Raw genomic sequence first — 18,690 nt, forward strand, 5'->3', positions numbered from 1 at the left:
TCAGTTTCCAGTTTCTAGCCACTACAAAAAGGGCTGCCACAAACATCACAATTCAGTTTCAGCAATTTCCTATTTTTTATGTGAGGAAGGAGAAAGGGAAAAATGGATATTGGACCTGCAACTTCATTTGTATAGGTAAACTTCCTGTTAATGTACCGCTCTATACCAGTGCAGGTTAGCACTTTCTCTACAATTAATGATGAAAGGAAAGAAGGAAAAAAGGAAGGAGGGAAAGAAGGAAAGAAGGAAAGAAGGAAAGAAAGAAAGAAAGAAAGAAAGAAAGAAAGAAAGAAAGAAAGAAAGAAAGAAAGAAAGAAAAAAAGAAAGAAAGAAAGAAAGAAAGAAAGAAAGAAAAAAGGGAGAGAAGGAGCAAGTGAGGTAGAGGAGGAAGGAAGATATTTTCAGGGATTTACAGTTTTAGAACCAGAAAGGACTTTAAAGTCCATCAAATATAAATTCTTCCATTTTACAGATGAAGAATCTGAGGCAGATCACCACAGAGAGGTTGAATGATTCTCCCAGTCACACACATAATAAATGATAGGAAGGTCTTCCTGATTCCAAGTCCATTGGGTCACCTAGCTAGCCAAGTGACTTGTCCCCAATTCAGATGAGATAATATATGTTAAATGCTTTACAAATATTAAAGCATTGTGTAGTCATCAGCTGTTTTTTAATTTAATAGTTAGCATTTATATAACTGTTGAAGGTTTGCAAAAATGTTTTATGACTATAATCTCATTTTAACCTCATTACAGCCCTGGGAGGTAGATGTGATATTATCTCCATCTTATAGTTGAAGTAACTGAGAGTAGACTGGAACTTAAGGCTTGCAGACTCCAAGTGCAACAAAGTATTGCTCCATCTAGCTGACTCCTATTTTTTGTTTAAAACAATCGTTTCTGCTCTCAAAAAGCTTACAAGGTGATGTGATATGTACACAAATCAATATAGCACCCAGTAGAAAGTGAAAAGCCTTAGCTATTGGTCTCCAATTTTTTCTCCAATCCACAACATAGGTGGGAAGTTAAGTGACATTTTTGCTGAAAGGGTTTGCTACCTCTCATCTGACAGATCACCACCACTCCATACCCTTTAAGTGTTAGGAAGGAAGGAAACCCTAAGAGAGAGTGATGGAACACAGTCACTATCAGAGGAGGTTGGGAGCATAGAAGGATGGGAAAAACTGTCCCTTTTCTCTCTTGAACTGTACCTGTGATTGATATATCTTTTTCGCGTCTATTTGCTTTCTACCTGCTTTTGAAACCCTTTACCTCTGATGCCTTTCCTTACATTCTCATCCCTATTCGTCTCAAGTCCCTATCCTCTTCTGCTCTCCTTTTCCCTAAGCTCTCTAGAACTGTCCTCAGTTGCTAAAAAACAAACAAACCAATCAACCCACCCTCCCACACACAAAAAAAACTCTCCCCTTTCATCTTATATCTCTTCTTTTGACTTTCCTTTGATCTCCTGCAAAAAACAAAACAAAAGGAAAGAAAAAAAAACAAGCTGTCTCTAGAGGATATATTCTTTGCCATTCTCTCCCTAAGGCTGGCTGCTTCTTTTCTCACATCCCATGACAGACAAGACTGGGAGGGAAGAAATGACATATCTCTTGCTCCCCACTGCAAATTCTAGCCACTGGCCATGGTCAACTGACCTACTTAGGCAACTCAAGAATTTCTGGGCTTTGCCATTGGTTACAACAGAGCATGCAGGAAGGAGTCGAGCAAAAGGAGACTGGCTGATAGGATAAATAATTTTTTCTTAGGGAAAAAAATCCCTAATTTTTTTTACACTTCTTTTCATCATAATCATCATCAACAAGCATTTGTGAAGCTCCCATTATGAGCCTCTCTGAAAACTTTGTATTGATTGTGTGACATGAGAAATACTGGCAAAAGACCACCCAGCATGGAGTACCAGCATTAAATAAAGCTCTGTGTTCTATGAGCAAAGCAGAATTGAAGTAGCTAAAAAAAAAAAAAAAAAAAAAAAAACCACTAGATTTGCAAATTTAGAACATCTACCCCCAAATGTTCACATGGACCACTTGTGCCTGACTTGTGGTAGAGCATTCTGAAGTTGTCTTGGTCCTATCAGTCACAATTAGACACAGTGTAACTGACCCTTACATAGTGATATCATTTTGGTCCTCTGAGAATTATGGAAAACAACCAGGCAACCAGCCATGTGTCAGGCACTGCACTGAGCCCTGGGGATACAAAAGCAAAAACAGGGACATAGCCCTCAAGGAGCGCTCATTTTAATGGGGAAGACAACTTCATATGAAAAATATAGTGTAAAAGAGAGGTAATCTCCAAAAGAAGGCACTAGCAGTTGAAGAGACTGGGAAAGGCATCTTGCCAAAGGCAGGATTTGAGCTTAATTTTGAAGGAAGCAAGGAGAAAACAAGGAGAGACAACATTCCAGATATGGAGGTAGCCAGTATAAAGACATAGAATCAATAAAGGGAATGATGTTTTCTTCCTTCCTGAAGATTGGGAAAGACCTTGAAAGGCACTTCGTCCTTCACTTTATGTTCATGCAGGGACACACTGCAATTATCCTGGAAGGATGAGACTCCATGCTATCTTCTTAAAGTCTCTTTCAGAGAAAATAAATACTCTATGTCTTTAAGAATCCTAGTAGGAGATGCTCTTTTCTTTTCTACTATATTCTTGAAGCAGTTTAAAACAATTTCATCTTGTTCTGTCCTCAGGGGAAATGAAGACAGCTAGTCACACTAACTTGTGCCTGACAAAAAGGGCACTTTTTATATATTCACATACTGACCAGAATGTAATATTGGACAGCAACCTATGTCCCAAGGAAGGTCATTACCCAAACAAAAATATCCCAGCCTTTGAAACTCTAAATATTGCTTTTTTCACAGGGTCTTACAAAATATTCTCTTTTCCTTGTCCCTGTGTAAAATTTCTTTTTCTGAATGTTTATATAAATGTCACCCACTCACCAAAGGAGAAGAGAGATGCAAAACTATACTTGTGAAATATATTTCATAGTAATTGTAAATTGCTTTGATGGCAAGCCTTTTTGAAAATGCCGGGTGATCCTGAAATCTTTTCAGAGGTAGTTAAGATATTTATTACATGAATATAATGTTATCCAGTGAAGAGAATGCTAGACTTGGAGCTGGGAGACGTAGGATCAGATCTTAGTTTTTACTGTAACATGAGGATAACATCCTTTGTCCTTCCCAAGTTTATAGGAAAAGAAACATATTATAAAAATGTTTTGATTCTTATACAAAGTTGACTTGCTGTTATTATGAAGGGATAGGTACTGGACCTATGATTTCACTAGCATAGGGAATTCCCTGATGGGGAAACTCCCTCTTTCAATACAGGCCAAACTTCTTGGCAATTTATATCATTAAATGGTTGCCTAGAGTATTGAAAGGTTAGTTATTTGCCTAGAGTCACAGATTTTATATGTCAGAGGCCAAACTTAAACCAGGGACTTCCTGACTTGGGGATCAGCTTTCTGTAGAGTACAACACATTGCCTCTCTGTTATAAAACTGAGCCAGGACAAATGCTTCCTCCTTTCTGATGCAATGCATGAATTCCATAACACATTTACAGCAAAGCATACGAGATGCTGCCTTTGGGATCCCTGATGTATAATGGTCACAACCAAATAAGGTACACATAAAATATATCATTTACATGTGATAATAATACTCTGTGCTTTACAGATAGCACTTTTCCTCCAAGGAGTTGAAATCTGCCCTCACAGGTTGTCAAGGCTTTGCACACAGTGTAAGCTTAATGAATATCAAATATTGTCACTTCATTAATCCTTATAACTGAGAAGCATCTAGGAATGCTACCCGTTCTTTTACATGTAGAAAAGTCAAGGCAAAAATGTGTGCACACTTCTGCTTCGTCCCACATGGCAAGAACTCAGGATGAGGACTCCTCATCTTCCACAATAAGTACCTTGCCATGATCCTTTTCACTGGCCAGAACAGAAATTTATTTGTGCTGAGGGTATAATCTTGATTCAGTTATTTGTGAGTAACTCACCTCAGTTTCCTCCTGCATAAAAAGGGGGAAATTTACTACCTCTCTCATAGAGAAGGTGCTTTATAAGCTTGGATTGTACAGCTTTCTGCTAGCTTTCCCTCCCTCAAATTTCTCCCCACTGTAGTCCATCCTCCACTCAGATTCCAGTGGTATAATTAAAGTTCAGTTCTGACCTTGTCACAATAAACTCGAGTAACTCCCTCCAGAATCAAATATAAAATTCTCTGTTTGGCTTTTTAAACTGTTTACAATCTGGTTTGCTCCTACCTTGTTAATCTTGTAATACCTTATTCCCCTCTGTATGTTCAACAAGCCAATGACAATCAATCATCAATAAACATTTATCAAGGGCCTACTATGTGTCAGGCTCTGGTCTCCTTGCTGTTACTCAAACGACACTCCATCTCCTAATTCTATGTATATTCATTGGCTGTTTTCCAAACCTAGAATTGTCTCCCTCTTTGTCTTCTCTTTCTGGTTTCTCTTGGCTTTCTGAAGGTCTTACGTCAAATCTCAGCATTTATTGTAAGGTATTACAAGAGTAATACCTTATTCCCCTCTGTATGTTCAACAAGCAATGACAATCAATCATCAATAAACATTTATTAAGGGCCTACTATGTGTCAGGCTCTGGTCTCCTTGCTGTTACTCAAACTCCATCTCCTAATTCTATGTATATTCATTGGCTGTTTTCCAAACCTAGAATTGTCTCCTTCTTTGTCTTCTCTTTCTGGCTTCTCTTGGCTTTCTGAAGGTCTTACGTCAAATCTCAGCATTTATAAGAAGTATTTCAAGTTTGCTATTAGTTCTAGTCCCTTCACTTTGCTGTCTATTGTCAGTTTATCCTATATCTTGTTTGTACATAATTGTTTCCATGTTGCCTTCCCAATTAGATTGCATGCACCTTGAGGGCAAAGATTGTTTGTGTTTGGGAAGTAGTAAGTAGAAGAGAGGAACTGTGTCTCTTTGTACTCCTACATCTTTACTACTATACCTGCCACATAGTAGGAGTTAGGTTTTAGGGCAGTTGTAGCCAGGAAGGAATATTTGGGGCAGGAAAATTATAGCAATGGTGAGTTAAACCCAGGGGAATATATTCACACCTCATCCAGAAACAGTGGCAGAATTGATTTAAACATAGTTTTAGAAATGTATATAGGGGAAAGTCAGAGTGATCAGGAGGAGAGAAGATGACTGAATAATAATGAATACAGCATGTTTGGGGCTTTCCTGAAATAGTGGTCCAGGAAATGCGATAATTAATCCAGGCAATGGAACTTCGGGGCAATAGTTCCAGAGATGAAAGGAGAGCAATGAAACTCTGCATTTGGCATGAAATCTAAGACTTAACTGACAGAAAACTAACTAAAGGTGGAGAAACCAGCTCAGTCTTATTTTATCTGATCAAAATCAGGTGTTATGAATCAGTCTAATGTCAATAGAAACAGACACCAATAACCATTGCTGTCATAAAATGAAACCCTATCAAAATGATTGCTTATCCCAAGTAATTCACACACTACTCTATACCAAGGGACAGCTGTTATAAGGGCTAACAAGGCATGAGGGCAATTTTATTCATGGTATAATCAAGTAAATCTTAAGGATACCATCCTTTTGAAATAAAGGCAACTCCTAATATTTAAAAAGAATGTTGTACAGTGAACTTGAAGTCAGCAAAGCCTAAGTTCAAATTCTTCTAACAGTCACTAGCTTTTTGAAGATGAGCAAGTAATTTGACCTCTTTACATATCAGTTTCCTGATTTGGAAAATGGGAATATTAACATTTATAGGACTTTTCTCAAATGAAATAAGGAAAGGATCTGACACATTTTATAATTTGCCAAAGATGTCCCAAAAGTCTCAGTGCTGTTTTCAGTTTTAATATCTCAAAATTGTGTTAAGACTTTTTGGAATACTTGGTATAAATGATTATTATTATTATTATTATTTCTAGAGTGCAGCTTAGTGACCTCAGATGGCTTGCTGCTGGCCTAAATTGAGATAAACAAGTAACTAAGAAGAAATTTCACCCAGGTGCTTTCTCCCTGTCATTCATTTGCATGTTACATCATAAAGATCCTGGGGCTAAGATAACTACCCAATCTCAGACTTAGCCAGCCTTTGTCCATTTGTTGGAAGAGCAGCCCCTAAAGTAATGACAAATGGATGTAATTTAGCATTTGGATAATTTTTAAAATTTTAAACATTTTTATTTAAAGTTTTGAGTACTAAATTCTATCCCTCCCTCCCTGATAAGCAATCTGATAAAGGTTATATATGTGCAATTATGTAAAACATTTCCATATTTTATACAAGAAAATGCAAATAAAAGAAAGAAAATGAAAAATATCATGCTTCAGTCTGTATTCAATCGATATCTGTTCTTTCTCTGGAGGCAAATAGGATAGATACTTCATCATGAGTCCTTTGGGGATTGTCAGGAATCATTGTATTGCTGAGAAATTCACAATTCTTCATCAAATGATATTATTGTTATTGTATGTATATATATACATACAATAACAGCAATATCTATACATATATGTATATATGTACATAACAGCAATATCTACCTATCTCTATATCTATCTATATACATCTATACGTAAAACATTCTTCTGATTCTATTCACTTCACCATGTGTCAGTTCACATCTTTCCTGCTTGTCATTTCTTATAACACAATAATATTCCATTATAATCATAAACCACAGCTTATTTATCTATTTTCCAATTGATAGGCATCACTTTGATTTCCAAGTCAGCCGCCACACACACACACACAAAAAAAAAAAAACTGCTATAAATATCTTTCTACAAGTAGGTCTTTTCCTACCTTTTTTGGACGACTTTTAGATATAGACCTATCAGTAGTATTGCTGGATCAAAGGATATATATAATTTTATGGTCTTTTAGGCATAGTTTCAAATTTCTCTCTAACCATTAAAAGGATGTTGAATTGGTTTTGCTTAATTATTTTTATTTTATTTTCATAAGAAAGAAGTCTATGGGGAATGGTGAGTGTGAAACTATTACATTCTCAATACAAAAAATGAATCAAAAGAAAGGAAATAGACATTTTTTAAAAACTAGATTGCTTCTATAGGTACTACTTAGTTAATTGGCTGTTTTGTGTTCCAAAGAACTTGGTCAATAGATTGAGGACTCTCTTTTCTCTCGGTGGTGGGAAAGAAAACCCAATTCATAACCAAAACTCCAAGGACTGACAGACTCTCCTTATGGGAGAGAAGAATTATCCTATAATTGGGTTATAAAAATCCCAGATGTCACAATGACCTGTGGCTTAATATGGTAACCTTAAAGAGATGGCAGATTCTACTTTTCCTTTTATGAAGAAGTAGGAAATCCAACAAAGGCAAAATCTGGAATCAGTGAGAAGCTCCACAAACTTATTTCTAGTAGAGCAAGTGACCATCAGTGACCCTCCAAGACTATTTAAGAAGATCAGTGTCTCACAAATGCCCATGCTGTGCCCCTGTGCCTGTCAAATTATATACAAAGTGAAACCAGCAGGCAACAAGAAAAGCCAGAACAGAGACACGATATCACCAAAATATAGCATCCTTGCTTTGTCAGGAACGTATGTAGCCTCACCAGCTGTGCATCTTGTCTACATGTTTTTTTCCATGTACTTCTCCATTCATGTTTTCTCCATGCCTTCACTCTTCCCATGAAGGGATATATATATATATTTTTTTTTTTTCACACACACATATATATATATATATAATTGTGTACATATATAATTGTGTACATATATATTTGTGTACATATATGTGTGTGTACATATATATTTGTGTGCATGTATGTGTGTACATATATTTGTGTACATATATGTGTACATATATTTGTGTACATATATGTGTACATATATTTGTGTACATGTATATGTGCATACATGTGTGTGCATATATGTTTGTGTACATATATATAAGTATATCCAACTTTATGAGGAAATTATACTATTGCTCATTTTCTATTTCACTGTTTTTGTTCTGAAGTAATATTGATGCTAATATTACTTGTAAGTCAATGAATAACTTTGGTCTCATGCATAGTCTGAGTGTATATGGACCCATAGAGTACCTTAAACCTGGAGCAGCTTGTCTGAGAGGGAGCTACGTGTGAGTTGGGCAATACTAAGCCATCCTTTCCAGATCCGGTAATTGCTCATACAGCCCGATCTCATATTTTTGCCATGTGTTATAGCGTTGTCTGGAATTGCTTGATTAGTTGTTGAAGAGGACCAAAATGACATCATTGTGTTAGACTGAAGTTACAGTATTTATGGCTGTGGCTGATCAAACCAATACAAGCCCAGAATTCTCTGCCACAAATTGGACACAAATTTGGGGTGGATTCTCTTATTTTGCGATCTTATATATTTTTTGAGCTACTTCAGTTCTGCTTCGCTCACAGAACACAGTACCTTCTCTGATGAGGGTACGCCAATGCTGGGCAATCCTATGTCAGTATCTCCTCTATCATACAATCAATTCTAAAGTTATTCTAAATTATTCTAAAAATTCTAGATTATCCTGAGAATAATCCTGAGAGTGTCTTTGTATCACTTTTTCTGACCACCATGTGAGTGCTTTCCCTGTGTGAGTTTTCCATAAAATGGTCTTTTTGGCGAACGTATGTTTATCATTTGAACAATGTGGCTAGCCCAAAGGAACCACTTTCTCTGCAGGACAGTTGGGATATGTGGCAGTTTAATTTGAGAAAGGATCTCTGTGTCTGGTACCATACCTTACCAGGTGATCTTTAGCACCTTCCTAAGACAATTCAGATGCAAGTGATTCCGTTTCCTGGCAGGGTGCTGGTATACTGTCCAGGTTTCACACCTTAAGTTCAGCACAAGGACCTTTAGACCGGGGGTCCTCAAACCACAGCCCGCGGGCCAGATGCGGCAGCTGAAGACGATTATCCCCCTCACCCAGGGCTATGAAGTTTCTTTATTTAAAGGCCCACAAAACAAAGTTTTTGTTTTTATTATAGTCCAGCCCTCCAACAGTCTGAGGGACAGTGAACTGACCCCCTATTTTAAAAGTTTGAGGACCCCTGGTTTAGACCCTAAGTTGGTTAGTCAGTTTAATCCCTCTCCTCTCCCCCACTTTCCTTTGGAGCCTCCCAGACACTGAGCTAGCTCTGACAATGCATGTGTCAGTTTCATCATCAATGTGGACATCCCTCTCCATCCCTGGAGAGAATCTTGCCAAGGTAAGTGAGCTTATCCCCAGCATTCAGACTGCTCCATCTGCTCTAACCGATAGTTCCACGTGATAATAACGTGGGCTGCTGGCTGATGGAGGACCTGTGGTTTCTTGGGTTTAATTGTTAAACCAAAATTAGCAGGAGCAGCAGAGAACAGAAAATGGAAACACTAAGAGCCCCTAATTCAGTTTCTTATGAGAATCCAATGACAAAGTATGTAAAGTGTCTCATCGTGATAACTCCCACTTATGTAATATCTACCATGTGCCAGACACTATGCTAAGTGCTTTACAAATATTATATGAACTGAGATAACTACTCTGTGATGCAGGTACTAATATTATCCCCATTTTGTAGATGAGGAAACTGAGGCAACCAGTTGCCCCCTTTATGGTGTACCATCCTACATAAGAGACAAATTGGCAAACATCTCCACCAAACTAGAATTACAGAAGGAAGTTACCATCTTCATTAACTTTCCTTCTTGTTTTCTGTCTTCCCTTCCTAGGTTCCTTCCCTTTTCTCCCTGACTTATCACCTCTCTACCAGGAAGAAGAAGGAGTGAGAGGAGGGAATTCTACAACTAAATTATGTGGGTTTCCTGAAATGAAATGGAAGGAAATCTTTGTGGTCTGAGCTTGATGCTCCTTTCCCGGGGCACTTCTCTTTTCCAGCTGCTAAAAGATAAATCTAAGATTGTATGGCACAGGTTAAGGACACCTTCTGTGACCCATGATGGACAATTGTATTTTTTCTTAAATTGTTAAATTAAATTTCTTAAAATCGTATCTTGTTGACTTTATGCAAATATAAATAGCCAATTTAGTTAAAAACAGATTATCACATATGAAAAAAAAAAAGTCATATGTCATTCTTGGACTCTGAGGTGCAGAGAGATTAAATAAATAACTTGCCTAAAGTCACATTGGCAAATGGCAAAAGCTGAATTTAAAGACAGGTCTTCTGGCTTCAAACCCCAAACTCTTCCTACTTCATTCCTAATATATAGTGTTTGTACATTTTCTTCTTATCCATTAAGTTGAAATAGATAGGGAACCTTTTTTCAGTCAAGGGCCATTTGGATATTTATAAGATCATTCCTGGGTCATACAAAATTGTTGATTTATAGAACTAAGCAGTGGGTGGTTGTTGTACTAGTTTTCAGCTTATCATTACTTGATTTTGCAAGTTTATATGATCACAAGTCAGAAGTTCCCTACCCTGCTCTAAGAGAACTCGTCTCTCCACAGGTTCCTTTTCCATTTCTTTCACAGATTCCTTCCATTCTGTTCCTCACCTTTTCTCCTTTTATCCCAGATGAATATACCCATCTTATTACTAACCTAGGTATCTTTAACAAGTTGTTTAAATTGGGTTCTTCTTTGGAAATTCACAAGATTTGAGAAAGAAGCAGATGCCAGTTTTTGACTCTAAGTTGTTGAGATTCCCATCACTGTATTCCAACAGGGTGGAAATCAGCCCTCATTGTCCTGGTGCTCTGAAAGTGAGGTTGCCTTCCTAATGCCTTCTATTGTTTTACCTCTCAAGTTTAAAAGCTTCCAAAGATCTTCTTTCTTCTGAATACATTCATTTTTATCATTTACAGCTTCTAAGTAATTTAAGTCAATTTGTCTCAAAATAAAATAATTAAAAGAAAAGTAATACAAAAATCAGATCATAAGAACATCATCATTACCAACCCCCCCCCCCCACTCTTCTTAATTGAACATATAAAGTCTGGTTTCCATTCAGACCCGGGTGGTAACACAAATTCCCCCATAGAAATGTGGTTTGGTTGTTCTCTCCAAGTCTACTATACTCTTCTGGCAATGAAAATGAGTCTGGCCTGTTTTACATTTGATTTCATCTCATGAAATGAATCTGAAACTGAAAGGCAGGTTTCCTATTGCCTAAAGACTCAATTCCTAGGGAAAATTTTACACCTGGAGATTTTCCACACAAAGTCAGCAAGGTTTTGTTTTGTTTAGTTTAATTTTTCAAACACAGTCTTTATCCATTCCCTATCCTTAAACACTCAGTTACCAACTATGGCTATAAATTTCAATCATCTCCAAAGAAATAGATTTTGCAAGATTCATGCTAAAATTAGGAAATTAGGAAGGGTGTGTGTGTGTGTGTGTGTGTGTGTGCGCGCGCGCGCGTGCGTGTGTAAAGAGGGACTGGCTAAGTCAAGAAGACCTGAGCATCTCTGCTATTCCCCACCTGCTGGACAAGTCACAAGACTTCCCTGAGTTTCAATCTTTTCATTAACAAAATGAGTTGGTTATTGATCTAGACGGATGATTCTGTAAGTTTGTGTTCTCTAAGGTTCCTTTCTAGCTCTAGATCTAAAATCTTATCAGGAAGGAAAATTGTAATTATACCTAGCTTCCTCAGTAAAAAGATGTGAGTCTTTGAGATTTTATAAAGTACTCTTCTACAACAACTTCCTACCTATGAGGAAGTTGTTATATGTATTGTATAGATTCAAGATGAAGAAATTGAAATTGAGCAATATTAAGTGACAATCACCTAGCTAGAAATAGCAGTTTAGGATTCAAACCTAGTGCTTGTTTTTTAAATTCCAAATCCAATGCTCACTGTTATGCTCCTTTTCTCTGCCTTTTTTTTTTTCCTCTTTGTCTTTTTGTCTTTTTTCCCTCTTCTTCCCTCCCCCACCGCTCCTAATAGTGGAAAGGTACCTACTTACCAGACAGGATAATAAATGCTGTGATTTATTGAAGTGAAAAATCTTAAACATTACTTCTGGGCTTATTTAGAGGGAGAAACAATGATCTCTCAGAATTTTGGATGACAGTCCACAGCTAGGGTTGAAGTCCTAGCAAGCAATCACACTTTTGTGTTATGTGAGTGGATCTCCACCTGATTTCCACATAGAAATGCAAAGCCCTTTTCTGCCAGAAGGTACCAAGAAAGGAGATTTCTTCTCTAGGAGTTTTGTCTTGTTTCTTGTAAAGATTTCTCATTCCACATAATATAGGCAGAAGATCATTACAAAGAATTTTTTTCCCTTTCTTTTCTTCTTGGAGAGAATGGGGAAAGCAGGGCAGGAAGAGTATGACTTGTGAAAGGAATTAAAAATTATTCATCCAAAGCAGTTTTGCAATTCACTGTGTAGAAGGGGAAAAAAATCACTGTTTCTCCAACTTCTACCCCATCAAGATTCTCCACCAACCTGACATTTCTTAATCAGAGTTTATTTTCCAGGTCATTAATTTGATTTCTCAATGTTTTGCAGTCTTTAGTTTTCCCAGTTAGTACTGCATCGTGATGATCAATCATTTCCATGTCTGCATTTATTTTATTTACTCCTGCCATGTTGGTTTTCTTTTTCTTTTTTAACTTTCTTTTCATCACTTTCTGAATAGTATCTGACCTTTTCTCTGCACCAACCCAAGTTGATCTTACTTAATAAATCAATTCTGATTTTCCCAAGAGAGAAGAATATAAAAGCAGGCAGGCCTGTTTCCTGGTCTGTGGATGCCAAAAGAACAGCCACACTGAAGCTTATTTTTATCTTCTCAGCAACTCTCATTAAAAACAACAAGCCAGGCAATTAACCAAGGACATAACATTGTAAATGAAAACCAGAAGAAGTGTCCTAAAGGCAACAAGCTACCTACCAACAGCTGTCTGCCATCTTGGCTTCACTCTATACTTCCCTGGTATTTTTTGGAGGTGGGGGTAGTGAAGTTTCTTTCATAATTGAATTTGCTCTGCTATTATTATGAATACAGAACACCATTCCTTGTCTCCACCTCAGGCAAATCAGATCTCATAAAGTACTACTGTATCCCCTCAATGAACCAGGATTTAGGCTCCAAAGGAAAGGAAAAAAAGTGTGAGGAGAATTTCAGGACTTGTGTTGAGCCATTTTCTAAAACATAAATCAAATGAAACAATTCGGTACTTCATGTGCAAGAGGATATCTTTAAGTCTTGCTAGTGCAACTCGATTGACTTTGCTCTGTGTCCCAAGTCTTGTAATATATTCCCACATTTCGTTTAATTAATGCCTGGGTATGTGTGTACCCATAAAGCTTTAGTCAACCAAGTAAAGAGCAGACATTGATAGTCTTTCTCATGCAGTCAGCCCTCACATTGAATACCTCATTATCCTCACTTGTTTGGTTTCACTAGAACCCAGAGACTGAAGTACAAAAGTGGTACTGTTGCATAACAATTCCCAAGCATTTCCATAGACTTTCCCTTTAAAAACACAGAGAAATGGCTCTCTTCTTTTAGATAAGATTTCTTGAACTTACTTAACAGATACCAAACCATTGAGAAATTCCCTTTTTAGATGACACCTTATATCAATATTATAACCTTACTCTATGCTTTGCCAGATTTTTTCTTTTTCTTTGTATTTTTTTTACCAGTTTACATTTTTGTTATACATATAGTTTCCTAACTTACAAAAGTTCCTAAAGTTCTTAAGTTGCTTTTTCAACCCCAGAACATATATTTCTATGATGATTATAATAATGACAATGACAACAACTTTTCATGGCAAAAGTATTTTTCTAATAGCCACTATGCAAGACAAGGAATAGAAGCATTATATACCAATTTTACAGATGAAGAAACTGAAGACCACAAAAGGTAAGGAAGATAAAGTGGCTCAATATTATATAGCCCAGTTGCATTATGGTCTTTAGGTTGGTCTTGGAAGCCCTACAGCCATTTATAACATGGTTTCTTTGGGGAGAGAGGGACAGGAAGGCATAATGAACCGAGTGATGAATTTGGAGAAAGTTCAAATTCTGATTCTGACATATCCTTGTCATGTTACCATACTGACAAAGTTATGTATCCTTGATGCATTGACCAAGGGAAATTGTAACCTAAGTACCAGGAAATATGTAAATTTGGAAAGTTGTACCCTTATTAACTTGGAAATAAGGACCTACTTTTGAAGCCCAAGCTCTTCAAAGAAAAAATCGTACTCTTGAATTTCTAGCATGAAAGTTTTTTTTTTTGTCTTTTGTTGTATGAGAATGGGGTGGGGGGGATGGAGAGGAGAGGACATCTTCCAGCAAGACAGGTGCCTGTTTTAGTTCTGAGACCTCATAAAAATGATGCTGAACTGTCTGCAGTTGATCTTAACTTAATTTGCAACTCTTCTTAGAAGTCTTATTCTCTTCAGGTCTCATTTTTCTCATCTGTTTAAAAAAAATACTGGATTAAATTACCACTAACTTCTCTTCTAATAGATCTTAAGAAATAAGATCTGAAATGCAATATCATATTACCAGATCTACAAAGATTTTTACTCTATCATATGCAAAGAAAATAAAAGGGAAGCGAAGGGAAGGGAAGAGAAAGGTAGGGAAAAGAAGGAAAAGAAAAAGAAATTATTAAATTGGAGACTTGAAAGATAATTGTAAATACTCAGCAGAAGTTTGTCTTAACAAAAATTCTAGGTCATTAGTGTGAGTTAACTAATTAATCAATTTCATTTATGGGTAAATATTGAATACCTAATATCTCAAAAAAACATTTATCATTGGTGCAGAATTTGGTCAATTGATAAGGTTTCTCTGGAAATGCACTGGTTGTTACATATATTTTCTTACAAGAAGTATCTTAAATATTGCATACTTAAAAGGTAGAATTCTCTAATCATGTTCCTGTGTGCACTGAAATAGTGACTCAAAAAGTGGCCAAAAAAGATTGTATTTTTAAAGGAACTATTGAAATAAAATGTCTTCTTGAACTGTGGGACTTTTTAAAGTTTTCCCCCCCAAGGTTATCTTATAAAAAATAAGAACTTCATCAAATAGCAGCAGTGCATATCCCACAATCTCACTAAGTCTTACAGTATGATACCACAAATTAATAATTGTTGATATTTTGTCCAAAAAACTAAAGAACAAAAACACTTCAAGATGGGTCGGGTCTGATTGTATTTTTACTGGTTGAATATAGATTTCTCCAAATGAGTAGTTCAATCATCTGAAAAACCACAGTCATGTTTCTCTTGGGAAAATTTCCCTTATATTTTCCAGTAGAAAGGACTTTCCAAGAAAATTTGTATGAGCTTTTATAATGTCATTCAATTGTTCTCATTTAGAAAGTCTTAACAGAGGGATCATATTCTAAAGCCATTTTTTTTTGCCTTTCCCATGTTGAGGTAACAAACAAAAGAGTCAACTGTTTGAATCTTTCTTTTTTAACTTTTATTAATTAATGTTAATTGATGGGCAACATGGGTTAGTCGATAGAGGGCTGATCTCAGATTATAAAATAATATTCTCTGTTTTGTTGTGAAGATCAAATAAGACACCAAATCAGCCAGGGTGCCCCTAGACTTTCCACTTTATGGGTTGAAAGGCTTTTTTTAATGGAGGTGTGATTAAGCAATAATTATGAAGAAGACCTGGGATTTTAGTGAACCACATGTCCAATATGAAACACTGTGATGTGACCACTAAAAATGTTACATTTCACTGAGAACTACAGAGGAGAGTTCTTTTCCACTTAGATCACATCTTGAGTGTTGGGTTCAGTTCTGGATGTCAAATTTTGGGAAAGAAACTGATTTAGAAAAGCAACCAGGATGGTGTAAGACCTTGAGTTCATCCTATGTGAGAACTGGTTATTTAGCCTGGTGAATAGAAGGGGTGCATGTGTGTGTGTGTGTGTGTGTGTGTTTTGGGATGGAGTTGTCTTCCAATATTTGACATGCTGTTGTTTTCCAGTATTTGAAATATTGCCATAACTAATAACTCTATTTTCTGGGTTGAACAGCATTAAACAGATCCTCAGTTCCCTTACCACAGAAAGATATCCCAAGATACCAACATCCCACTTTGTGAGGGGACGATAACAACATACCACATATGAAAGGGAGACAGAGGCAGCTTCAGGGGAAACTGCCTCCTGAGAAAGAAGTTCCTTTCAGTTCTGAATCTATGATCTTATGATAAGGTAGTGTCCTAGTTTAACTAATTGTTCTTGCTAATTAGTTTCTACACTAATGGAGTGAAAACACTGCCAGTTATAAACATTAAAAAATTAACTACATTATCTTTTTTATATCATTATTTACAATTTTGTATCTTCTGAATTTTGTGGTTCTGCTTCAAAGCTTCAGTTGCCCTACCTTAGTTATGGTTCTGATTTGAAAGACTATCCCATGAAAGATAGATGAGACTTGGTCTGCTTGATGCTAGAAGTGAAAATAATTACAGTGTGCTGAAATTTCAAGCAGACATAAATTAAGGACTATCAAAAAGTATAATGGACTAATTCAGAAGGCCTTCCTTTAGTGGATTTCTTTAAATAAATGCTATATGGCTATTTGTAGAGTATGTTACAGATGGGACTTTTCAGATTATTATTAGCCATTTATTGAGGTATAAAATTACCATGGAAGGCACTTCCAATTCTTACATTCTATGACTCTATAATTATATCTGTTGTCTCCTATTTATACTTTTAGGACTTTCCTAGTGGGATATATCTTCAGCTCATGGATTAACTATTCTCTCTGTATCTGTCTCTGTCTCTGTCTCTTGTCTCTCTCTCCACACATATGCTTTAATCTTCCTTTCGTCTCCAGTTTTCCTAAAACTTTACCCCTTTGCTTTCCCTGCTTGTCATTCCCCTGAGATCAGATTTCATGTTCAATTTGCCTCCTATGGTATGAGTGACTTTATTCTCCTATTAGGTTCTGAGAAGTTCCATGTTGTTTATCCATATGAATTTTAACATCCTCAAGTTCCCCACATTTATGTTTCATCACATCCCCATGGAGTCATGTTTTAATCTATAATCATTCTTTGGGGAGAGGAATCCAATTGGGAAAACATGGATTGTTCCATGCATTCCTTTTCTTCTCACTTGTGGTTCTTCATAATGCTGCTGGTCTCCTTCCTCTGATTCAATCTCCTTTACTGTGATTGAGACACTTTCAGTCTGTCTCACTTCCATAAAAGATCTCTGAGTTCATCTTCGCTTGTCTGAATTTCTAATCCCTTTCCTGATAGACCTTGCTAAAATTCCCCAAGTGTCTTAAAGCTAGACTTGGCACATTGTGGCTCACATGACGAAAGATGCACAAATCTTGGTCAGTCACATAAGCAGCAAAACCTTGAGGTCTTTAAGGAATGATGTTGAAAACAACTTGATCAACACACTGACTTTTTCACTTAGTTTCATAAGGTTTGTTATCTTCTATTCATGTTTCTCTTTTTAATATTTCCCAGACATCTTTTCTGTTTTTGTCATCACCCCTGCCAGGAACAGATTATTTCACACTCCTCCATGATTTTCATCTGTTCTTGCCTTCACTTCTTTTAAGGCCCTTCATATATAGAAGCTTCCAGGATCCTTTCCTTCTCTAAGTGAAACAATAGAGTGTAGTTGGAAAAAGTGTTGGGTTTAGAGATATATAACCTGGATTAAAACCCAAAACTGTTCTTTACCATCCATATAACAAATATGACTTAATTTCCCTGTTCCTCAGTTTCTTCATCTGTGAAGTGAGGGGATTCTATAGGAATAATCTCATTTCCCTTTAGTTTCTCTTGATCCTGTATTTATTTATCTTACTTTCCCTTATACTCACATCTAACATCTTTCTCTATGTCTGCTTGTTTTCTTTGATACTTTGAAAGCAGCAAAAAGAGATGAACCCTAAAAATGCCCAGAAGCAACTGAAAAATGATTATGATTTAAAGCTTGTACAGATGTTGTGTTTAAAACTTTTATTGGGTACTGGAGCTCAAATTCTCTGAAAGCCTCCCCTTCTCCGAGTAGACTATATTGTCACAGCTAATGAATAAACTCTGTAAAGTAGGTTTAAAGTGCTCTTTAAAAGATACACTTTGTCCGAAGCTCCCCTTCAAATCACATGGTTTCTCTGTTGACAGTCTGAGTCCCTGAAATGTTTATATAAAGTAAATATTTTCCCCCTGAGACTTTCTTTTTTATTATCTTTCTTTGTTAATTGTTATTTTTTCTCCTGAGACCTTTAAAATGCTGTAGTACCATAATCCTTCATTTCCAATTTTGGGGAGTAGAGAGGTCTCTGACATTTGCTTTATATCAACAATCAAGATTTTTTAAAGACAAGACTCAGACTATACATAAACTTGGCCCAGAGGATTCTTGACCGGAATCTATTGAACTACCCTCTCATGACTAATGCTCCACAGTTGAATATCCTTTCCCCTCTAAAGAAATATGATTTGGATTGGAGAATATCCCTAATACCAGCTTTAATCTTACTTTCATAAAATTGTCCCTTTGCCTCTGACACATTTTCTTTGTTGTGTCTGGACCTATGATTTTATCAGTGTGAGACACCTTTAGTGTAAAAATTGCCTCCACCAATTCAGATCACCAGGAACTTATCTGTAACTAAAGAG

This window comes from Sarcophilus harrisii, chromosome 1, assembly GCF_902635505.1.
Source record: "Sarcophilus harrisii chromosome 1, mSarHar1.11, whole genome shotgun sequence".
Lineage (NCBI taxonomy): Eukaryota > Metazoa > Chordata > Mammalia > Dasyuromorphia > Dasyuridae > Sarcophilus > Sarcophilus harrisii.